Genomic DNA, 26475 nt, shown 5'->3' with positions numbered 1-26475 from the left:
TAAGGGCTCCCTTGGCTCAGTGTTTGTCAAATGAACTTAAAAAACCCTGTGAGCTAGGTAGCGTTTTTGTCCCCTGACCTTTACAAGGGAGGATGCTGAGACAAACAGGTAAGAATTCTGACTTCTAATGAGTCAGTGCTGCTAAGAAGCAAAGAGACAGTCCAGCACAGTGATTGAGGGCTGAGCTGTCAGACCCAGACTTCCTGGATTACAATTCTAGCCTGGTCATTACTGTGCAACTTGGGGAAGTTATTTTCTCTCTGTGTACCTTGGTTAAAATTACCTATAAAATGAATATAATAAGGCTGTTGGGAAGAGGAAATAAATTCACAATCTGATGAAAGGAGTGTCCATGTATAATAACATCATTAATAATGACATACTGATAAAAAAACAATATGCTGATATAAATATCAATAGTAATGATGTAAAATACGCTTAGCATCCCATGACTCCTAATCCCGGCTCCCTCTCACATAAAAGGATAGGCTGGTGCAGTGATTCAAGCGTAGACTCTGGAACCAGACTACCTGGGTTTGAATTGAGTTTCCTCATCTATTAAATGGGAACTAAAAGAATTTGTATTTGTAAAGTGCTTAGAAAAAACGTCTAGCAATTGGTAGAAACGTTTTAGTGCTAAATAAGTAAGTGTACAGGAGGGAAGTGGTTTGAGAATGAGGGGATTTGGATTTTAATCTTGGATTTAGTAGTCATGTGGCTGCAAATTGGGCACTCTCCTAGAACTCAGTTTCCTCATCTTTAAGATTAGGAAGTTGAAATGTACCAGTTGTTCTCAAATTTGTTTAGGTAACAGCGTATTGGGGAAGTGAAGACAAAGGTACAAATAAGTACCATGCAAGATGGGAGGAGATTTGCTAAAACTCCAAGGGAGCCCAGCGGGTGTGGCTCAGTGGTTGAGCGTAGACCTGTGAACCAAGAGGTCACAGTTCAATTCCTGGTCAAGGCACATGCCTGGGTTGCAGGTTTGATCCCTAGTAGGGGGTGTGCAGGAGGCAGCCGATCAATGATTCTCTCCCATCATTGAAGTTTCCCTCTCTCCCTCTCCTCTCCTCTCTGAAATTTATCCTATATAATAAAAGAGTAATATGCAAATTGACCCTAACAGCAGAACGACTGGGAATGACTGGTCACTATGACACACACTCACCACCAGGGGGCAGAAGCTCAATGCAGAAGCTGCCCCCTGGTGGTCAGTGCGCTCCCACAGGGGGAGCTCTGTTCAGCCACAAACCAGGCTGATGGCTGCCAGCACAGCGGTGGTGGCGGGAGCCTCTCCCGCCTCCTCAGCAGCGCTAAGGATGTCCGACTGCAGCTTAGGCCTGCTCCCCGCTGGCAAGTGGACACCCCCCGAGGGCTCCCGGGCTGCCAGAGGGATGTCTGACTGCCAGCTTATTGTCTGACTCCCCGCTCCCCGGGGGACCGGGCCTAAGCCAGCAGATGGACATCCCTTGAGGGGTCTCAGAACGCGAGAGGGCACAGGCTGGGCTGAGGGACGCCCCCCGAGTGCACAAATTTTTGTGCACCAGGCCTCTAGTATATATATAAAATCCCAAGGGAATTAAAAAAAGAGGGAATGATTACTAGTTTGGGGGGTGAGCAGGGCTTCAAAGAAGTGCATTAGAGCAGAATTTGACCTTATGGCAAGAATGGAAAAGAAGAGATCGAGGCCAAGAGAAGAGTATAAGCGAAGTCTCAGGGTCAAGAACACCTGGTTCAGGGATGAGTAACAGGGAAGAGTTCCCTAAAGGGTACAGGAGTGAGGGTCACATAGAAAAGTTAGACTGGGGGCAGATCACAGAGAGTTTTGAGAGTCAGGCTAGGCACTGCAGATTGTATTACATACATTCAGAAGACAGCTGACTAAATGGAACTGTGGAGAGAAGGGGTTAATGAGAAGAAAGCTCCCAAGTTACCAGCAGAACTGGAAGAGGATATGCTTGGGAGAGCCAATGCCATGTTGAGTCAGAGATGCCGGAAGAACATTCAAGTGGAGCTGACCAGCGGGTGATTAAAAAGGCTGCATTACCGTGGCCAGTGTAGTAAGTGGTTAGAGTGTTGGCCGGCTCACAGAAGGGTCATGGGTTCCCCAATTCCGATCAAGGGCACGTACCTGAGTTGCAGGTTCAACCCTGGCCCTGGTCGGGACGTGCGGGGGAGGCAACTGATCAATGTATTTCACATCAATGCCTCTCTCTCTCTCTCTCTCCCTTCCCTCATTCCCTCTCTCTCTCCCTCCCTTCCTCTCTCTCTAAAAACCAATGGAAAAAATCTTCTTGGGTGAGGATTAACAACAACAAAAAAAGTGCTGCAGGGAGCCAGCAGTTAGGATGGAGAGGCACACTCAGCAGTCATCCATGGAGGAGGGGTGCCAAGGGAGGGAAAAGACAGCAGGGACTCGAAACCTGGAGCTGAGAGGGGAAGTGGTCTTAAAGAGTCATGAGGAGACCCAGGAAGGTTAAAATCTCACGGAAGCCTAGAGAAGGAGATTGGTTGACAATGTCCAATATAGTTGAGAAATCACCAAGGGTAAAAATGACATCTGGTATCTAGGTCCTTTAACAGAGTAAATTCATTAGAAGGGCTGGGGGTAGCAGAAAACATGGAGGAGCAGGAGGTTCTGGGTCATTGGAGAAAGAGCTATAAAGAGGAATGAAAATGAATTATCTTCTGATAGGTACCTAGACGTTAACAGTGGTCTCTATCTCTATCTGCTAGAAGTTTTAGTTATGTTGCTTCCTGTATTTCCATGTGTTTTACAATAAATATGAATTTCTTTGTTAATAAAGTAGTTGGGGGAAATGTATTATCTTTTATATGTCAACAGCTAGTATGTACTTTATATGCAGTATCTTAAATAATCCTTACTACAACCCTATAAAATACTGTTATTTTTATTTTATAGATAAGGATACTTCTACAGAACTAAACTAGCTTTCCTTTAAGGATCATTTTTCTATATACAGGGTGGAGCAAAAGTAGGTTTAGGGTTGTATGCTAAATACAGTTTACTCTCATATAATTAATTAGTTATTGAATTATTTTCCACACAAACAACTGTAATCCTACTTTTGCCCCACACTGTAAAATATCCAAAAATGTATTTTAAACTTCCCTGGTTCTTTAGAATGCTGGAATTAACTGAAATTTTTTTGATGCTTCAAAACCATCCTTGTGAGTATCAATTATATCTTCTATAAGAGTAGTTTTTTATAAAACTTATTTTTCTTGGCCTTCAGCTCCAATTCTATGTTTTTAGGCCTATTTTATAAGTCAGGGCCATATAATCACTAACGTTTGAAAAAACAAATATCACAACATGTTAGAACATGTGTAAATTAAGAGAATAATACTAAAGAATGGCATCCTCTCCTGCCGAGTGGCTTTGTGATTTAAACCCCTTTTTTGGCGCACTACCAGGTTTTAGGTTAGGTTATGATTGAAAGATTCCAGGTTGTAGGCCCTGAATAAGTGGGTGATATTAATGTACATGGAAAGGTAATCAAATACACAGTAGAGCAAAGTCAGAATAATCAAAGATGTAAACATTACGGAATAAATTAATTTTATATTAAGGAGAAAACATTTAAGAATTCCAGTCCTATCAGATTTTGATCATTATTCTGCTCTTACACTTCAAGCTGTACAAGGTAAAACTAATAGGCTCATTTAGTAGGAAGTACCCACACCCCCACTCCAAACCTCCCCCCAAACACTATGAAGACCAAATGTTCTCTGACTGGAAATGAACTCAGACAGTAAAACTGATGGGCATCAATTCCAATTTTATGAATTCTTTGTTGTAATACTAACATATCTAGACGTTTGTTTTTCTGGAAAACGCATAGTAGAAAACATTTTTTTGCAAAGTGTTTAGCTGTGGACCAATAATAATAAGAGACAATACTGGAGTCATGAACAGCAGGCCTTTGTCTCCTCCAGCTGCTGCTTGTTGGTGAGGCTCCAGAGGCCTTGAAAAGAGCCAGGCCAGAGTGGACAGGTCAGGGGTAGGTAAAATTAAGAGGAAACTGAGGTCAGGACCATGAGAAACCTTTATCCTTCAGGAGTCGCTCCATCTTTGATATTTCTAAAATTCAAATCTGGGGAGGGCTTCTTAAGCTCTACTTTCCATCTTCTACAGAAACTTCTCAGGTGGTGGCAAAACCAATCCGCCCAGGACCAAAAGAAGATAAATCAATCCCACCTACTTCAGGACAGTCCCTGCCACATGCTTAGTACACAGACAAGGAGCATGCTGGAGTGGCTTCATACAATGTCTTAAGAAAATACAAAGCATTACTTTAAAAATTACTATGCACTACTTTGAATTATTTACTTAAAATACTGCTATAGGAAAGCTTTGCTTTTATTAGTGTCACATTATAGTTTCACAGCATTAAAAATAGCTAATAAATCAGAGTACACATGCAAAGGTAAGGAGCAACCTGAAAATTTGCTGATATAAGGTCACCATCCGTGAAGTCTGAAAATGTTCAAGTGAGGAATGCTCAGAGTAAGTGAGAATATGAAATGCTGAAGGATGCTACCTAGTGTCTCTGGCCAAATGTCCATTTTTAATAAAATCTTTTGTGCCACAAGGTTTTGTGTGAGTCTTTTCAGGCCTATTGTTCCCCTGCAGTCCAACTGAAGAGCTCCTTGGTCCGGGCTAGCCAGGGTGACTGCACTGCCCCCAAGCCGGTCCCCCTAACACAATACCCCCATATAATGATTCAGAGGAGAGACCGGCAGTGAGGACTGCTGTGACACCTGGGTCATGGCCTCTGACACAAATCTGGGGCCAGCCCAAGTCTGGTCCAGCGGCAGAGGAGCAGGAAAAATGCTGAGGGGGATGGGTGGGAAAGGCAAGCTGAGCGAAACACTCTGCTTTAAAAGGCCGTGTTTAAAGCACAGTACCGAAAACACAAGTCACACTTAAACGTCACCTGCCTTCAAGTTATCCAAATGTTGTAAGACCTGCTGTGTTTCTCCCCCCTAAACAGTAATAAGATTGGGGGAGCAGGTCTTCCCTAATAGGGAATTCTTTGTCTTGTATCATCAGACTAATGTTAGAATGAAAAAAGTTAATTCATGATGGTTAAAATAATTATGCCTTACGTGAATGTACTCACATGCTGACTTAAAAACAGGGTGTTTTTTTTAGCTGAAAGAATGTAAATTTTACTTAAATTTAGATTAAAATTCATTCTCCTTTTGTTTAGAAATTGAATTTTTGTAAGGGACTGTGAATCATAAGCATTTTTTACTATTTGCCTTACAACTTTTTAAGGCAGTATTGTTAATGATCACTATGGCAACATGTTATAAATTTGTTCTGTGATAATGCAGACTTATTTGAGTGTAAAGTAGACAGAATGGCAGATGGAGTGGGCAATCCCTCTCCCGCCCAATATTCCCTGTTTTCTGCACAGCAACTCTCTCAGAAAGCTCATGGTAGGGTTATTTGTCTAAACCTGAAACGACTCAGTCCCTTTTGTTCTGCCCCCCTGAAGGGCCTTAAGACAAACAACCTCTCTGACTCCCAGTAAAAACATCCCCTCTCCTACTAAGTTTAGGATAATTTAGATGAACTTTCTTTGTAAGTGACATGTGAGTCAGTTGGCAAAATAAGTATGTCCTATTGATAATCTCTATTTTAACATCTGCTCTCCCCCAAAATGGATTGTTTTATAAAATCCGGGAGCATAAAGCTTTCCTAATCGTATCGTGTTCAGTAGTATTCTGATCATGTTATTTCTCTTTTAACCATGAGATTACATTTCTATATATCTATCAGGCTTTTAGGGCTTCTTTTAAAAACTATTTCTCATTTTTGACAAATGCATTACTTGAGGCTGTCTGGCACAAAAATACCTGGGGTTGAAGATGTCTACTTGAACACTGCCGTGAATGAATCTGACTTAATTTCAAACACTGAAAAACAAATCTGAAAGCGATATTGGAGGCCCCCCACAAACAGTTTTTGGTTTTTCCTGTGACAATTCTTTCCCTTTGTGAATCCCCAGGGAAGAAAGGCACCTCGCTGGCCCACCCATAAGATGAGGGAACACTGCCGCTGAGTCTCTCCCCCAACACCATCAGCGAATGGGATCACGCCAAGTGAGAGTGAGCATTGCTATCTCCTTGAGGGTGGGGGGAAGATAGGAAGACTCCACAAGAGAGCGGCCTTCACTGTCCTAAAAATGTATGATGGCTGTATGTGAACAGTGCTGAGTTTGGTCCACACGTATGTTCCTGAATGAATTAAAAGTGAATAAAATGAAGCGATTGCTGATTTTAAGAATTTATAATTATAATACAAATAAGTGTTAGAATGGAGGTGGGTGGTGCAGTCTCCTAGGACAATAAAGAGGCTATAGAATTTACAAATGTTGTTTACTTAAGAAAATGAAACAAATTCCTTTGATTATGTTGATATTCCTCTCAAGAGCAATCCTTACCCTAAAAGCACCCAAAATACTTGACTTATGCTACTGTACTTGGCTTAGCATTTGTTTAAGTAGCTGCTCTGTCTGCTAACACTGTCTGTCTGACATACATCATTGCCTTACAAACAATATTTTTATAGACTGACAGAGAGAGCCTATTCATGACAGCCAAACTTCCCCTGAAGCCATGAAATAAATTTCCTTCCAGGACTAACATTTCTCCATCTCACTGTCATGGGCTCACCATGTCATTTTGACCCTTTTGTGAGGCAACATGAAAATACCATCTATCATCTCCTGAACCACGGCGACTTGGTCGGAGGTGCACAGTTTCATTGCAAAAACATCTGTGGTTTGATAACCATTCCTCCAAATCTCGGTCCTCAGCAGTGAAAAGCATGCTTGCAAGATGGGAAAGATGCAGGTAGACAGCTTGAAGCCAATCTTAAATTTCTCCTCAAGTGGGAAACGCAAGCTGATGAAATATCGGCTTCATCAATCACAGTAGTAAAGCATGATTGTGGTATTTATTTATGCCTTTTTAGAACGCACAAGAAGCACTATGTTACTAGAATTTATTGAAACTAAGCTGAATGTGTCACTTTGAAATCAATTTTAGTGTTAGCAGGTAAGAGAATTCTGGGAGTTTTTTGATACAAGCAGGTGCAGGGTGCAGGTCGTTGCCATGTTAATTGGCTACAAACAATCTATTCAAATTCTATATAAATCTTAAATCTTTCAGGTATTGAAAGACACTGATGATCATTGGGGTACTGGAAAGTATTAAAAATATCTTAAAATGGTTTTTCACACATGTGATAGGGAATCTCAAATAATGTGAGTACATAGAGTGAAACCAAAAGGATTTTCTGATAAAATATTCAACAGAAGAATTAAAGTTTCTTATATTCACTGTTATTTTAAAAGCACTGTTGTTTTAACCATGAGCATAATCACTATAAAATCATTCCTCATTTGTAGCTTCTATAGTTCTGTATGGTCAAAATTAAGGCCCATCTGCCACAATTTCTATTCTGAAATCAAAGGTCATTTTATGAAAAGAGTAGGATGGAGGGTGTTCAAGAAAAGGAAACACTAAAAATCATCATACTTGGTCATCCAGATGGAGGAAGGTGAAAGTTCAAAAACTATTTTAATTGTTTCCTCCACTAATATCTCTAGGTCATCCAAAACCCTATAACTTGTTAAATGACCCTAGAAACCACAGGAATCTTCTTTCCTTATTATCTTAAGTCGTTGTCAAGCATAAGTTAGTATAGATTTTCAATACATAGATTCACAGAGAATCTCCAACAATGTGAGCATATAGAATTTTTCTGGAGATACTGCATTTCAAGAATTTAATTATTATATTCCAATCTTCTTCTAATAATTAAACTGTCCTGTGCCCCATAGCTAACAATGTTGGTAGTTTTCTCTGGCTGCAAGGAAGTGAACAGCTAGGCGTTCCTAAGCAATTGTACAGGACCTTATACAACAAAGAATCCACAATCCTAGTTTCATTGACTTTCCCATCTTTATCTTTGCTCCAACTTCTTCATTTAGGCATATCCAATTAAAAATACTTTACTGTTTCTTCTCATTATGATAGAATATATGTTTATTATAGAAAATTTGTAAAACTCAGACAAATAAAATAAAATATCCTAATACCAGCACCCAGAGATAAGCACTGTGAACATTAGGTTGTATGTTGTTGGTTTGTTTTTTTTTTTCATTCCCTTCCCTAGCCATTTGCACACCTACTCAAAATTTTGTATTTTATAATCTTTTTTCCTTTTTCTTTTTCTTTTAATTCTCACCCGAGGATATGTTTAATGAGTTTAGAGAGAGAGGAAGGGAGAGAGTGCGAAACACTGATGTGAGAGAGAAACATATGCTCCAATCAACTGAGCCCACCTGGTTGGGGCACAGCTTGCTTTTTTTCACTTAACATACTGCGAACAACTATTCATGTTATTTAATATTCTTCTAAAACGTTCCTTTCAATGTCCACATTTATTCAAATTGTATGGATTACCAAAGTTTATTTTATTAAACCTCTGTAGTTGAGTTTTTGGGTTTTCCTCCAGCTTTTCAAAATTACAAATGACTCTGTACACTACAGTGAACATCTTTAAGGTTAAATGCTTGTGCATGTTCCTTATTATTTTCTCATGATAGGTGTCTATAATGGAATTTCTAGGTAAAGGAGTATGCATATTACAACTGCCCTGCCTCTCCTTGGTGTGTTGCCCAATTATCCCTAGTAAAGTTGTGTATCAATTTAAACTCTATTGGTATGAGTGTTCTTAAATCCCAAACCCTTACCAACATTGGGCCTTATACCACCGATTTGTTTTATATTTTGTTGAATTTTGTGTTTCTGTATTGTTAGTCCCAATCTTTCTTAGAAGGAAGCAGAAGATATGTAAATTTGAAATAATGACTAGCTAGATGTATTGACACAATCTACCAGGGAAGATGAATAATCATGCCAAATGTGCTGCCTACTGTCTGCACAGGTTTCAAAATTTATTGTTAACATCCTGGGAGGCTGAGAAAGCTGATGTCATTTTAACCTTCAGCTGAGGCAACTGCTCCATATTCTATGACAAACCAAGGTGAGTGCCAATGGAGTCAGCTATCTTGGCTAATACATCAGTTTCTCAGAGAATCCTACGCTGATCCCCTACCTTTAAACATAAAGTGTCCCCTATAACATGGCCTTATAATGCCTGATTTTCCATGCCAGCACTTATTAAAGTTTGTAATTATAATTTATGAGATGATTTGATTAATGTTCATTTCCTTTTCTGGACTGTAAAGCTTCATAACTGCCATAGTTAGAAATACCGGATCCTCTATTTTAGAATAGTGGTGTCCAAACTGTTTTATTTCATCCTCTACTAATAAAGTTTTTCTAGCCTGCATACTCAGCACATATACCTTTATTTACTTAGTAGAGGCCCGATGCACGAAATTCATGCAAGAGTAGGCTGCTGGCACCGGCTTCCCTCTGGCACTCGGGACCTGGGCTTCCCTCCCAGCCCAGGCTTCGTCTGGAAGGTCACCAGGAAGGACATCCGGTCTAATTAGATATTATGCTTTTTTATTATAGGTAACATGTACCTGTGTGACTGTCCTGTTATGTACATTGTAAAACAAACATATCAAATATTTTTAAAGGCTAATATAAAAAAATATTTTCCTCTGGCAATAAATGGCCTGTCTTGCAGCTCCTTCAACCCCATGGAGTAATTAGTACAAAGCTTAAAACTTCATTTGCATTAACTAAGTTTTTAAAGAACAAGCTTAAAACAAAAAACAAAGCACAACTCACAAGTATAATTAGTGCAATACAGCAAATGCTTTTTTTCTTTCCTCCTTGAAGTTGCTTTCATGTGCTAATGTGGCATTTAAAAAAAAAAAAAGTCCTCTTTTTTTAACCTACTTAGATCTTTAAGGACCTCACACATCTAAAGGTTCTTTACATTCACCAGAAACTTCCAGAGTGGTTTGAGAGTTGACATGCACTGTGATTAATGGACAGTATTGATTTAATTTCCTACAAAAAGGTTTTCCCTTATGTTAGAAAATTGTTGTTTGTAAGTCATGTGAAGCATTTTATTATTCTTACAGATTCTTAAAACTAGGAAAATAAAAAGTTTACTGAAGTTTTTCCTTCATTCATAAAAATACCATTTCAAAGTTCTGGCCTATTGAACAATCAAGAGCTGATCAATAACTATGAGCACCTTCCTGATACCAAGGAAACACTGCTTTTATTTGCTATCATTTTAATGAGGTTTTATCAGCTCATGTAGAAAGGAAGCAGAGAATAAAACAGTGAAATCAATTTAATAAACTTCAAAATGTAAATACAAAGTGCTGTAGAGAACACTGAGATTATTTTAGGAGAGATTTTCATAAAGCTAAATACTCAATGTAAAGCTATTAGTTAAATAAATATTACGAGTATAGACGTGAACATCATTAAATTGTAAAGCTTCTTCAGATGTCTTAATCTGAATTGTCATTTGGAACCAAATTAAAAAGTCTTCTCCGGAAGACAAGTATGAACCTAATTTTGTTCTCATGTACTTTTTATATTTTGTATCTGAAGAAAAACTTGACTGGACCTATAAAGAGATGAACAATTGGTATTTTGATAGTGCCTGTTTTTGTTTTTAATTTCTGTTGTTTTGCTTTCCCTAAAGAAAAGGTATTTCACGTGGACATTTAATTTGAGAGCTGGCTGGAAGGGAAGTTTGCTAAGAAGGAGACAGAGAAGGATGCTTTGCCCAGGGCATCCTGACTAACTACTCTAACATCAGACCCCAGACTTAAAGTGACACAAACTTAAGACTAGAAACACATCACAATTGGTATTTCACTTTATAGACTAGTAAAAAACATAGCCGCTTGAAATAATGGAACTTCCTTATCCTGCTTATTTTCTCCATCTCCACAGGGGCCTTACTTTATTTGGGGTTCTTTTCAGGCAGGCATGTGAAGTGAGGCTCCGCAAGTACTGTAAATCTTCCCCCAGAGCCGGAGGTCAAAGGGTTATCTGTGCTATGCGGTTTTAGGGTTTTCTTTACTCTTCTTTCTTCTTTTTTTTTTCTTTCTTTTTAAGCCAAGAAAACAAAACATAAGCATCTGAATCACAGCAAGCTAATTTAGGTACTAAAAAAGTTTCTTTTCTACACATGAAATGCTTTCTCAAGAAAACCACTGAATATCAACTTTTCAGGCATTCTACAAAGAGAAACCAGATGCAACTGAGCCCCCTCCCATCACCATTGTCTGCTAGAAAACTTGCCACACAGCTGCTAAAGCAGTAAAACAACTTCAAACCTACAAATGTGATGACCATTTAGGCAAAAGCATCAATTTCAGTTCTTGGAAAAAAACAACAACTCTTGCTTTATCTTAAAAAAATAAAAAGGGAGTAGCTTTGTATTATTTTTGTTCATAAATTATACCTAATTTAATAACAAGCCAGATGTTTTTCAGAGAGCTTTCCATGTTTTAGAGCTTTTCAAAGGTGATGACTATTCAAGATTAAGAATATAAAAGTCCAGGAAAAACCATCAACATTCTTTTCCCAATTATTTTTGGGGGTTTGATATGGAAAGTTGAACCTTATTACATTTTTAAAGGTATTAAAAAAATGTTTAAGAAAAGTATAGTTTCTCATTGCTGCCATCCTTCTCTATCTCCAAAATGATATTTTAAAAGTAGAAAATAAAATTGTTAGGTATAACACCCCACAGGATGCCACTAATACAATTCTGATACAGTACAATATATAGCAAAAGAGTAAAAGGCATTTATCCTTTCAGGGGACACTGCCGTTCATTTTCATGCTTTTTGCAATCCTCTGAATTTAAGAGGCAGAAATGCAAATTAAGTAGTACTGCTGTTGCAGTCAACTGGATTACAAAAAAAGTTTAAAAAGCCTTTCAAACATTGAAGACTGTAAAATATCTCCTGTGCTTTGTTACAAGATTCAGTTTGGAATCTGCCAACTTTATTTCTCCCATAATAGGGTAGCAATGATTTGCCTGATTCCCTTTGCTCCTTTCTTTCTTATTTAAAATTTCTCTATCTTTTGTAGCAAGTAAAAGAAACTGATAAATGTTTACAATTGCACCAAATTAAGAATATAAACATGAGCTATCTATATGGGAAGCATTTTGGTTTCCCGAGGTCTATAAAGATAACTTTAAAAAAAAAAAGACTGTACTGAAAGTTACAACTCAAAAAGTGATAATGTTCAAAGTTTCACATGGAGAAATGTCAATGAAATTTGTTGGATGTGCCCACTTTCCTGAAAATGATCTAATGTCCTTTGGTTTTACAATGACACCGACAGTGGTTTCTTATGCTCAAGTTTTTGTTAGTTCAGTTTCCTTCAAGGTAGCAAAGCCAAGAAGATGCCAGGGTCCCTTGGAGTGGGATGGCATCAGAGTGTAGTTTTACCTCTCAGCTTCTCTGCCATCCTTCAATGATTCACTGTCTCATATCTTATGAAATCTAAGCCCATGTATTAAGCTGCTATAGACATCCCTACCAGGACACCAACCTTTCCAACCCAACACAATCGAGGCTGAACTCAATATCCTCCACTTCTCCCAACCTGGTCTTACTTCTGAAAGGCCTATTCCAATTGACGTTGGAGGGTCATTCCAACTTCTTCCTCCACCTCATCATATTTACAAACAGCTAACAGTTATTGAACAGTTACTAGGTACCAATGCACTGTGCTGAGGGTTCCATATGCACTAGCACATTTAGTCCTCAATATCCTAGACACTGACAACAGACAGAGGTTCATGGAGGTGGGTAGAGAGCTAAGATTCAAACTCTGGTCATGTGATCTCAAAACACGCAGTCTCCTATTTTAATTTTTAAATGTATGTCCACTAAATTTATATACTTCTTTTTGGTGTACAGTTCTATTTAATAGATGCACAGATTTGTGTAGCCACCACCACGAAGGATATACAGAACAACCCCATCACATCAGGAAGCTGTCACTTTGTAATTAAAGCCTGCCCCCACCTAACACATGGCAATCACTGATCTGGCCTCCATGCCCGTAGTTTCGACTTTTCGAGAATGCCATATAAATGAAATCATACAGGATGTAACCTTTTGAGACTGGCCTCTTTCACTCAGCATAATACCATTGATATTCATCTACAAATTGTTCCGTATAGTTCATTGCTTTTTACTGGTGAGAAGTATTCAATTGTATGGATATACAACCTATTTATCCATTCACCCATTGAAGGGTGTTTGTTGTTTCTAGTTTGGGGGAATTATGAGTAGAGCTCTATATACTGTCTATAGGTTTTTGTGTGAACCTACGTTTTCATTTTTCTGGAGTAAACACCCAGGATGACCTTGCTGGGTCACATGGCACAGGCATGTTTTAACTTTGTAAGAAAGTTAAACTAAACTGCTTTCCCAGAGTGGCTGTGCCATTTGCATTCCTATAGTAATGCGTAAGAGTTCCAGGTGTCCTGCATCCATGCTAGCTCTTTTATTGGCATTTTTTGGCATTTAAACACTTTTTGTCATTCTGATAGGTATGTAGTGGTACCTTATTTCAATTTTAAAATTTGCATTTCCCCAATGGCTAATGGTATTGAGCATCTTTTCACAGATCCCTTTGGTATAAACCCTATATCTGAAGGCCTCTTATCAGGTCCATATGTAATCAGTCAAGTCCTACTTATTCTAAGCTTAAAGTAACTTCACATCTGCCTTCTCTCCAATGAACTACCATCTTAGATTACAACCATCTTATTGATTTCCTGTCTTCAGTAGCCCCCTCCCTGGCCTATCCTCACTGCATTCTCTAAGCCTATCCTCTGTGATATCATTGATAGTTATTCTTCTAAAAAAGCCATGTCACTTTCTCACTGGAAAACTTTGATGGCTCCACATTGCTTATTTTATAGGACAAAGACCAAATCATTTATTAGGGTACACATGGGCCCTATTTAACTCCATAGTTTTAGTCCCTACATCTCTTATCCATGCAACCCATATTTTAGCCATGGCAAACAAATAAGGCTAGCTCTTTAATCTTTTTACATTTCAAGCTATGATTGGTATGATTTTTCTCCATTCTCTAAACAGACAAACTATTCTTTTTTTGGCAAACTATTCTTCATCATTCAATAAATTAGCCATTTATTCTCTGTGCTCCCAAAACACTCTGACTATATCTCAGTTTCATCTATGAATGCTGATAGGTTCTCCATGCCGAGCTTAAATACTGGAGGTAGGCATGCCATCATATGTTCATATTCCTTGAGCCCAATTCAGGGACTGGTAGAGAGTCTGTATATTCAATCAATATACACATATATATGTATATATATGTGTGTGTGTATACACACACAGATAGATAGATAGATAGATAGATAGATAGATAGACAGACAGATAGATAGGTAGATAGATAGATAGATTTCAGAGAGGGAGAGAGAGATAGAATCAATGATGATAGAGAATCACTGATCGGCTGCCTCCTGCATGCCCCACACAGGGGACTAAGCCCACAACCGGCATGTGCCCTGACCAGGAATCCAACCATGACCTCCTGGCTCATAGGCTGATGCTCAACCACTGAGCAACACCAGCTGGTTGTTTAATTTTTAAATTTTAAGAATGGGAAAGAAACTTGTTAAAATTCATAATCAGGGTGGGGTAAACTTTAACATTAAAATTTTATGAAACAAGATATGACAACTAAATATAGACATAGATAGCAATTTAATGTTATTAAACCAAGTAGTTCTACATATCTATATAATAAAAGCCCAGCGACCGTTATGGTGGAATGACCAGAATGATCGGTCGCTATGATGCGCACTGACCACAAGGGGGCAGATGCTCAACACAGGAGCCGGGCTAACGGCTGGCAAGCACAGTGGCAGTGGTGGGAGCCTCTCCCACCTCCATGACAGCACTAAGGAGCTGTGAGCCAAGCAGTGAGCCCAGCGGGCGGTAAGGAGCGAGCAGGTGGGCGGTAAGGAGCAAGCAGGCAGGTGGTTAGGAGTGAGGGGTCCCAGATTGCAAGAGGGTGCAGGCCTGGCGAGGGACCAACCCCCACCCCACACACACACATACATGAATTTCATGCATCAGGCCTCTAGTATACATACAAAGTTCTGAGAAAAAATACATATTGTATCAACCCTAAAATTAGAAAGTTTTGCTTTTAATTGGCATTATCTCTTAGGCAATGTCTTCATGAGAAGTCGGGAGAAGAAATCACAGAAGTCAAAATTGCATGTTGTGGGGATGGTTTCAATTTTTTGATTAATTTACTGGTAATTAATTTATATTAATTTAATGGTAACTGCAGCCCATTATCAGTAAGTTCTAAATGGAGTTCATCTTCTGATTTGCAAGGCCAAAGGGCTTCTGTATTATATGCCCTCTAGTAGAGGCCTAAGAGAACAACCATGAAAGCATAGGAGCCTGTTTATCTGAGAACTATTGAGTTCCAAAAAACACTGTACCCATTGTATTCACACAGTGCTATAGAGGGCTTTGTAAATAGTATTGTAGCTCTGAGAGCCCATCATAAAGCTTAATGGTAATAGCTGAGTGGGCTCAAAAATATTTTCCTTTTGAGTGACTGCTAAATGCCCCTGGCTTCACACTGTGGATTCAAAGACTGGTTTATGTGAAGGGTTTATGGAATCCACAGCTTGGTTTCCTTTATTTCCTTGCTACTTTAAAAACATAAAATTAATTTGGCAGTATCACAGTTTCCTAAAATGAGATGTATCAAATCAAAAGTAATAAGGCTTTCTCATGAGGCATAATATATCATTAGATTTGTAACTGGATGCCTCCTGAGAGCTAACTCAAGAAAGGGAAAGATAAATTAAAACACTTGAACTAACATAGTTACAGAACTGGTTAAAGACAAGCATAAATCAAAGGTTCAAATACCCTCCCCTTATAAAGAATGGTTTTTTTCAGACATGGGATCAATACTGCCTAACCCTTTGTAAGTGATTTTTATGTACTGATTGATTGAGAGACAGAGAAGAGGGGTGCAGGAGAGAGAAACATCGATTTGTTGTTCCATTTATTTATGCATTCATTGGTTGATTTTTTTAAAAAGAAATGTTTTAACATTTAGAGCTCACCAGGAAGTTTTTTTAAAATTGATTTTTAGAGAGAGGAAGAAAAAGGAAGAGAGAGAAGCGTCAATGTGAGAGGGGAGCATTGATTGTCGGCCTCTTGTACGCCCCCTACTGGGGATCGAGCCCACAACCTGGGCATGTGCCCTGAATGGGAATCAAACCAACAACCTTTTGGTGTTTGGGACGATACCCAACCAACTGAGCCACACTGGCCAGGGCCATTGGTTGATTCTTGTATGTGCCCTGGCTGGGGATCAAACCCACAACCTTGGCATATCAGGACGACGGTCTAACCAATTGAGCTACCCTGCCAGGGCCCATAAATGTTTTTTAAAGAGTGAAATTTGCTAATTTGGTTAATATTATTTTATACAATGATTACAGTCCCAAAAACTTGAATATAAGCTGTTTTCTTATGGAATCTTTATTATCTGTGTACATGGGAACTGATTCATTTACTTCCTGCATGTTTGAGGAAAAAATACACTGACTCAAAGATGAAACCCAGGGAAGGCCTCTCTCCCCGTAAGTGAAAGCTAAGAAATATGACTAGAAACAAGATGACCAATAAAATGTTCAATAAAAAGTAGAACTAAAGAGAGGCTTTGTGGTAACAATAATTAAAAACTATAGCCGGCCTCATAAAAAGTCAGCAATACAGGAACCTAAAAGGTTCAAAGAGCAAGAACTATAGAGTCTACACCTAGAATTGGCAAACTAAAGTAATATGGCCCACTGCCCTTGGGGTCAGCCTACCAGCTAAAAATGATACATACTTAATGTATGTATAGTTGGCATATGTTATTACATTAACTTCAAGTATACAATATAGTGACTCGATATTTATATACCTTACATTGTAATCACCACACTAAGTCTAGTAATAATCATCGGTCACTATGCAAACTTATCATAAGATTATTGACTATATTAGCTTTTACCTTTTCTCCCATCCTCCAACATCTTCTCTCTGGTAACCATCAGCTTGATATGTTTCTATAAATCTGTTTTTGTGGAATATGTATATATACGTATATAAATATACACACAAGCTGGGGCAAAAGCAGGTTTATAGTTTTGAGTACACAAAACACATTTTATTATTATTATTTATTATTGTATTATTTTCCATATGAACAACTTTAAACCTACGTTTGCCTATCTATCTATAATAAAATAGTACTCAGCTATAAAAAAAATGAAATCTTGCCATCTGTGACAGCATGGATGGACCTAGAGCAGGGGTGGGCAAACTTTTTGACTCGAGGGCCACAATGGGTTCTTAAACTGGACCGGAGGGCCGGAACAAAAGCATGGATGGAGTGTTTGTGTGAACTAATATAAATTCAAAGTAAACATCATTACATAAAAGGGTACGGTCTTTTTTTTTTTTTTTTTTTTAGTTTTATTCATTTCAAACGGGCTGGATCCGGCCCGCAGGCCGTAGTTTGCCCACGGCTGACCTAGAGGGTATTATGCTAATGAAACAGTCAGAGAATGACAAATACTGCATGGTTACATACAGTATTTTCTATATGTGTAATATAGAAAAACAAAACACAACAAAAACAGACTCATAGAAACAGAGATCAAACTGATGGTTGTTGTATTTTCCAACAAGGAAACATTTTTTAAAATATATTTTATTGATTTTTTACAGAGAGGAAGGGAGAGGGATAGAGAGTTAGAAACATCGATGAGAGAGAAACATCCATCAGCTGCCTCCTGCACACCCCCCACTGGGGATGTGCCCGCAACCAAGGTACATGCCCTTGACCGGAATCGAACCTGGGACCTTTCAGTCCGCAGGCTGACACTCTATCCACTGAGCCAAACCGGTTAGGGCGGAAACATTTTTTTTAAATAATATTTTGTGACACATCAAAATGAAATGAAACTCAAATTTCTGTGTCCATAAATAAAGTTTTATTGAAACTTGATCAATACCCATGCATTTATATATTTCCTATGGCTGTTTTTGTGCTACAATGGCAGAGCTGAATACCTGTGGTAGAGACCATATGGCCCACTCCATCAGTGTACTTGGGCTGTAATAACAACCATAGACTGGGCTTCAACAACAGAAATTAATTTCTTACAGATCCCAGAACTGGCAAGTCTAAGATCAGATCTGATAGGGTTCAGTTTCTGGTGAGAGCTCTCTTCCTTCTCACTCTGTGGAGAAAGAGTTCTGGTGTCTCTTCCTCCTTTTTTTCCCCCTATTGGATTAGGGCCCCACCCTCATGACCTCGTTTAACGTTTGTCACCTCAAAGGCTCTCTATGTACAGTCACATTAGGGGTTATGGCAGAAAACCTTTCATTCAAAATATGAATTTAGGGGGCATACACATTCACTTCCTATTACCCACAAAGCCTAAAATATTCAATATCTGAGTATTATTATAGAAAAAGTTTGCTTACTCTTCCTCTAGATCAGTGGTTCCCAACCTTTTTTTGGCCATGCCCCACCTAAGTATCTCTAAAATCCTGATGCCCCCCTGTGACATATAATTCTTTTTATTCACATGGAGGAAGCCTAAAAGGCCATTATTAACTTGGTCTAAACAAGCTTCCAAAGAACATGGCATCCATGAAAGAGAAAAATAAAAGAACAAAAGGGCAGTTGAGCCGAAACCGGTTTGGCTCAGTGGATAGAGTGTCGGCCTGCGGACTAAAGGGTCCCAGGTTCGATTCCGGTCAAGGGCATGTACCTTGGTTGTGGGCACATCCCCAGTGGGGAGATGTGCAGGAAGCAGCTGATCGATGTTTCTCTCTCATCGATGTTTCTAACTCTCTATCTCTCTCCTTTCCTCTCTGTAAAAAATCAATAAAATATATTAAAAAAAAAAAAAAAGAGATAAGTTTCTTTAAAAAAAAAAAAAAAAAAGGGCAGTTGAAGTACTGAGAAGAAATCACTAAGAAATTGTTAAAAATAATAATAATATAAAGTGATATGAAAAAATAGCAAAAAGTTTCAAAACATGTAATAGAGAACTGAAATGCATAAATATGTCACTAAATATTTATATACTGTATATGAGGCCCCTACAACCATAAGAAATGCAAAAAATTCACTGTTAATAACTCATTCTCAAATTGCCCCCCTGTGGGGCTTATGCCCCACGCTGAGAACCACTGTTGTAGACCTTGATTCTCAAAGTGGGCAGAAATGCAAAAACGTTAGTGCCCACCCTGACCTACTGAATTAAAATCTGCATTTTAACAAGACTCCTGGGTAATTCATATACATTTTAAAGCTCAAGAAGCATTGGTTTCCAAATCTAGTGACCATGGTAGATAACATGGAAAAAAAATACCTATTCCTAGGCTCCACCCTGAGAGGAGAACAATTAAATAAAAAAAACCAGCTACAACAGCTAACTTTGCTGAGGACTTAAGAGTGCAATTTGGCATGGATTGTGCTAACCTTGACGTTCCTAATTTCATTTAATCTTCCTAACATTGAAAATAGCTATTATTATTATTAATTATTATTATCCCTATCTAAATGATTAGGCAAAAAAACCCAGGATTTAATCTGTTAACAAGTTGTGGACCTTAAAGTCAAACCTAGGCAGCAGATGTAAAAATCATTTAACTGACACACACACACACACACACACACACACACACACACAGTATTTGTCAATGCCACATGCCTCCTGTAATAATAGAGCATTGCAAATGATGTTCCATGGGTATAACTGACACCATTTGGAGTTGAAAGAGGATTCCCAGAAGAGTTGAGATTTCTAAGCTAGGTAAGATTTTTCTAAATGGAAACTCTAAGTTCACCCAGAGAATACCAAAAATATTTTAGAATGGCAGATACCCTTTCATTCAAGACAAAGAATGCAAGGAAAGCTAACTAGATTATGCACTGTAACTTTTGTACAGTTCTCACAGTTTCATCCATCTGCAAACATTCTGTCTTTAAATAGAGCTATATTTTTTTCATTGTCTTGATGTTAACAGCATTTTTTTTAGTAATTGGACTTTTTTGGGGGGTTAATACTCATCTGAAGATATTTTTCCATTGATTTTTAGAGAGAGTGGAAGGGAGAGAGGCAGAGAGAAACATCGATGTGAGAGAGACACACTGATTGGTTGCCTCCTCCACACGCCTGACTGGGCTGGGGATCGAGCCTGCAATGGAGGTACATGCTCTTGACTGGAATCAACCTGGGACCTTTCAGTCTGAGGGCCGACACTCTATCCACTGAGTCAAACCAGCCAGGGTAGGATTTTTTTCTTAGAAACCAATGCTCCATTTCTTTTGAGGTACTGATTTTGCAATTTTTCAAGTACTGGCATCTATAATGATACTTGAGCTGATAGTTGATATCAAGGTACCAGATTATCTGAAATGAATTTATAAGCTCAAAGTTAGTATGAAAAGACATATTTGAAATTATTCATGATTAGGAAGATTTTGTTATAAAATACAGTGTATTATTTTTGTTAATCCTCACTCACGGACTTTTTTCCCATTGATTTTTTTATAGAGTGGAAGGAAGAGAGGGGGGAGGGAAAGAGAGAAACATTTAGGTGAGAGAGACACATTGTTTGGTTACCCCCTGCATGCGCTCCAACTGGGGTCCGGAATCAAACCTGCAACCCAGGTACATACCTCTGACCAGGAATCAAACCCGTGACCCTTTGGTACATGGGCCAGCACTCTAACCACTGAGAAACACTGGCCATGGCTAAACTACAGTGTATTTTTTACTATCTTAAGTTGGTGCAGTCAAGAAGTTGCAAAAAATCCCCACACAATATAAGAATTTTCACCTGTAGAATGCTTCCATACATTTTCTAAGTATTATCTAAGATTTCCTTGTATAAGAGAGATGAGGAAACAGTCTCTGAAAAGACTGTGGCCTGCCTTAAAATGTAACTTCCATATTTCATGTAATGAGTGATTCTAATTCTCTTCAAAACAAAATCACTATTATAGTGAGTTCCACAACGAACTCTCTCCAACAAAAGTAGTCTCTTTTATGCCACCAATCTTGTTCTGCCTTGACTATGTCAATTTGGTTCATCATCAGTTCTTTTTCTTATTTTTTTTTAAAGATTTTTTTTTATTGATTTAGAGAGAGAGAAGGGGAGAGAGAGAGAGAGAGAGAGAGAGAGAGAGAGAAATCGATGTGAGCGCCCAACATCTATCTGCTGCCTCCTGCATGCCAGGCATGTGCCCTGACCAGTAATCAAACCAGCAACCTTTCAGTGCATAGGACAACACCCAACAAACTGAACCACACCGGCAAGGGTGTCATTGGAAGTTCTTGATTTTCTTTCTTGAGATATGTAACCACATGACCAAATTCTATTCTATTATGGTAAAAAAAAACACACCCATAAATATGACTTAATTTTATCATGCTTCCATACAAACTGGCAAAGGGACTTTAAAGTTACATTATTAAGCAGGGACTGTTTCTTTTGACTTCAGTAACTGGAAGTTCCAACTTTGGATTTCTCAAAAAAAAAAAAAGGGATCTGTGATTTTTGAAGGTATGCAAATAAGCTACAAACATTACTAATGATTTTACATATTTCGGATCTTTATAATTGGTGCTAAATCCCATACTCACTACTCATACTTGCTGTGAAATTTAATGGCACAAGTTCTTTGGCAAAATAGATGCTAAATATATAATATCAGTGTCATAAATGCTAAACAACAATTTCATCTAAATAATTTCTCCCTTTCACTCTATTATATAAAGACTGAACAAGTAAGAACAGTTTCTGACAGTCATCTTATGAAAAAAATCCTTTTGAAATTAGAAACTTCAGAATTTGAAGCCAATTTCTGAAATAGACAAAGAAAAAGAGGAACAAATTATTTTAATCAATCTATTACCAGGGAATACAAGTGTGCTATTAATTTTGTTTTCAGTTTATTGTGTGATAAAAACAAACATTTAAAAATTGTACTTAAAACTTGGCTAAATATTGAAAGTGCCAAAGAAAAAAAACTAAATAAAAATAATAACTACAAAGATACAAAATCTTGAAGAAAAACTCCAAACTACAATTTAAAACAGATCACATAAACATTAAATCACAAGCCTAATGTTTTCTCCCAACTTCCCCAAAAGTAAACCACTTCTAATTAAAATCAAACTGTGTATTTTTAAATCATTAAACTAGAATAAACTAGCGATATCAAAATACTTCCATTGTTCTACCAATATTTATATTATATTAATAAAGACACAAGGATCTTTTTAGCTACTTTAAAAAACCAAACATTCTATATTTCGGGGAACAAAGATTTAAGGGTTTGGAGTAAAATTTTCTAAAATAACTTATATTAATAAGTGCAATTAAATTTTGTTCATCAGAAATTCTGGAGAAAAGTGAGTAAGTCAGTCAACTTATTATCTTTTTGTTTAGGCTTTCTTTTTTTAAGCAGAGGTCATATCTGTTACATCTTTTTATCTAATACTACAAATGCCTTACCTACAAAAATAAAAAAATGCTTGTTATACACATTGAAAAATATAAATTTATTCACCTCTTTCTTTCAGAAACTAAGAACTATATATATTGAAAAGAAAAATGTGTTCCAATAACACAGTTTTACTGAGAACTTAATTATCAGAAGTGGAAACAAAAAAAATGTGTATTAGGGCATCAGAAAGGGCTAAGATTAGTCAGAAAATGAAATTTTGAGACATCAGTTTGTTACTCAAATTGACATTGCATCAGCAAACAGAAGCATTTAAATTTCATTTCCAAGCCCACTTAGTAAATCTAGTTGCAGTTAGAGTATCTTTAATGTACAAAAGCTCAGTAAAAGCAAGTATTCACCATGCGAGATACAGATAGGGTTCCCTTAACCTACTGCCCTCTAGACACATCACTCTCTGTTAAACAGGCAGCTACCACCAGATGCTCTCGCTGAAACTGGTCACAGATGGTCAGCTGTTCAGTTAACAGAACATACTGCCCTCCCAATAGCCAAAAGTAAGAAGGAGAAGAGTGAGAGCTGTTAACACTTGCCTGCTTAGTGAGTTAAACCTACTCTCTTGCTATAAGAATGGCTAAACCCCAAAGGTGACTTTCTAGAAAAGCAAGACTAGGCCCTAGGGCTCTCATGATTAAAAAGGCATCCAAAGGTGGTCTAGTGAACAGCTGTCCGATGCTTGAATCCACACAACTGCATCCCTGCTAGTCAGCCATGCCGGCGGTGGCTTTGGCAACTCCTGGGGTGCGGAACTTTGCATCCAACAAGAAAGCCCTGGGCCCAAGTCCTCTGTTACCTGCACTGCAATGAGTCCAATCACTCAGTCTAATTCCACAGTCAGGAAATATGGAGCTTTTATATTTTTTTATTTTATTTTTTGTTAATCCTCACCCAAGGTTATTTTTCCCATTGATTTTTGCAGAAAGTGAAGGGGGTGGGGGTGGGGGGGTGGAAAGAAACATCACTATGAGAAAGACACATCGATTGGTTGCCTCCCACACATGCCCCAACTGGGACCAAGGATCAAACCTGCAACTCAGTTACCAAGAACTTGACCAGAATCGGGCCGATGCTCTAACCACCAGTCAGGATAATATGGAGTTATTTTAATACACAGCATATACTGACTGTAACAAAATCATTCCCTAGTTTATGTATTATAAAGAGATTTCAAACTGAATTACCCCAAATAGTATACACAAAGGATATTATAACATAAGCAGTATATGTGATTTCATTTTACAACACAGGAGAAAATAAAGTTTTACAGTAGTGAAAACTTTATTTAGAAACTAGAGGCCCAATGCATGAAATTCGTGCAAGGGGCTCAGCCCTCGCAGCCCCAGCTTCATCCAGAAGGTCATCCGGAAAGTCGTTGGGCCATCCCGTCTAATTAGCATATTATGCTTTTATTATTATAGATTATTAAAGATTTCAACAAAGATGATCCTCACCTCTCTTCTTCCACCAAAAGCCCCCCTCCTGGGGGGGCGGGGAGGAGACAACCAGAGTGAGATGCCTGGACCATGTTCTGATCAAGCTGACGGCCCTCATCTACCACAAGCCAGCCGGCTTCAATTGCAAAGTATCTCACAGATGTTAACTGTCCAAGATTCAAGACTGACAAGAAGCAATTGGCTGGCTTCTTGGTTTAGCTGTTAGACTTGAATATGGAGATAATGATGAAAAATACAAGGACTCAGTACTTGATAATACAAAAAAATGCTGACAATGCAGTTAAAAATGCAGAGCCATTGATCAATCTGGATATAAAGAATCTGGATTTTAAAATGGAAAAAAAAAAAGGTTAAAAGAATTAAAAAAAAAAGAATCCTGATTTTAAGGCTGGTGTAATGGCTTTGGCTAGCCTTCTTCAGATTCAGCGTCACGATTACCTAGCAATGCTTAAGACAATTCTCATTTTGGTCCAGGAGCCCCTGACACAGGATGCAGTTGCTAAAACAAGTGAAACAAAAGAGGGATTGCCTGTTGCTTTAGACAAGCATATTCTTGGTTTTGACACAGGAGATGCAGTTCTTAATAAAGCTGCTCAAATTCTGTGATTGCTGCGTACAGAAGAGCTCAGAGAGCTACAGACAAAAATTAATGAAGCCACAGTAGCTGTTCAGGCAACTGTGGATCCAAAGACAGACCACAGACTAGGGAAGGCTGAAGATGAACATTTTAGGATTTCAGCCTCTCACCTACTCAGTATAGTTGGGAGCCATATACACCCTGGTATATGTTTTGAAACTGAATGTCCATTTTCAAGAGAAGAATCCCAGAAAAGTGACTATGTTCTCGATTCACAGGGGTGGGGAACATCTGGCCCACGGGGCATAAAAGGCCTGAGAAATCATTTGGTCTGTCCCTGCCAAGGCATCAGGAGTGAATTAATTAAATGTATGACCAAATATACCAGGCTAATTTTTTAAGTTGATAATTTTGTATGGCCTGTGAATGATGTTATAAACATCCAATGGTGCCTGGCAGAAAAAAGGTTCCCCAGTCCCACTCTAGAGATTTATCATCATTACTTTTTCTTTAAAGTTCAGGAAGTGGGGGGGGGGGGGGGGGGCGGGGGACAGAGAGTGATGGCTCTTCTTTATATATATGCATATGTAGAAAATTTTTAAATTTTAAAGAATTGTTTTTCATTGCCAAAGTCTTAACTGCTTTTTAATCTTTCCACAATAAGCAGAAAATTATTTTGTATTTTTCTAATTATTCATTTGATTAGAATAAGCTACCTGAATATTCAAGGGGAGTGCTCTATGAAACTAGTTTTTGTATCTTCAACATATTTATGTTTCCTTAGCAGTGAGTTTGATGTATGATTTTCTATCAACAATTGTCCCAAACCCTGTTCCGTACTTCATGCTGAGGACAACCTTTTTGAATAAGTGATATGCCTATGGAAAGGGAGTGCACACTGAGAAGCCACGGCTAGAAAGTCCTACTGCTGACTCTGGTGACAGTAGGTTAGGCAACATCAGTTCAGTATCAATGGTTTAAGGAAGGTCACCCTGGAGCATATGCAATTTCTCGTAATTTATAAAGCTATGTGACAGCGATCAATAGTAAAACTTATTTAGCCAAAAGCAGATTAAATTAAACTCGGACACAATACGATTATAAGCAAAATGCCATCTGGGAAGCTGTAGCCAAGAGCCAGAAGATGGGGTTCTATGCCCCTGCATCTGAAAACAGACCCCTACCACTGCTTCCTACTGCACAGGGGAGTGTGTCTAATGCTGCTCTCACGGTTTGTGCTACCAGGAGGCCAGGGACGGATGTGGGGCAGCCCATTTGGGACCACTGTGCCTCTTCCTTCCTGAACCCAAAGGGCGGTCTGTGACAGGGAAAGCCAGCGTGCATTGTAAAGTCCAATATGTGCAGAAGGCACTGTAACAACTCAGTAAGAATTTGCTTGATAATCATAATTGGAGCTGCCCCTTTGTACTTAAGGGTGAAAAATCCACTCATGAGTAACAAATAGCTAAGTGTGCATTTTATACCTCGAGTAGATATCAGTTTATACTTCATATTTATTGTAGATAAACATTTCTTTCCTTTCTATTAAACATGTTATATATCATGAGATTCTTGCCCTCAGCAAAGATAAGATGAATGGGGAATAAAGCAGCATCTTTCAGAACTCTGCTGAACGCATTCACAAAGTTAAGTGCTTTTTCTCTAGTGTGTCTGGGTTAGAGCTACATAAAGTAAACATTCATATATACATAGGTCATATATGAGCATTATTTTGTACATAAGTTACATATACTTTATACATGTAAAATAATACACCTACATAGCACTTTCGAGCAATTTCTGTTATACTCAATTGT

The 26475-nt window shown here is 38.3% G+C and overlaps 1 protein-coding gene and 1 pseudogene across 1 annotated transcript in view; one reads left to right on the top strand and one right to left on the bottom strand.

Moving 5' to 3' along the window:
- PRTG (protogenin) overlaps window positions 1-26475 on the bottom strand; it is a 124574-nt gene that overhangs the window by 22199 nt on the left and 75900 nt on the right. The gene's annotated exons all lie outside the window — the stretch shown is intronic.
- Window positions 1990-25531, top strand: LOC139015005 (RNA transcription, translation and transport factor protein pseudogene; annotated as a pseudogene).

This window comes from Myotis yumanensis, unplaced genomic scaffold, assembly GCF_028538775.1.
Source record: "Myotis yumanensis isolate MYYU_CA2020_CCGP unplaced genomic scaffold, mMyoYum1.0.hap1 SCAF_1, whole genome shotgun sequence".
Lineage (NCBI taxonomy): Eukaryota > Metazoa > Chordata > Mammalia > Chiroptera > Vespertilionidae > Myotis > Myotis yumanensis.
This window is presented reverse-complemented; position numbering and strand designations above follow the sequence as displayed.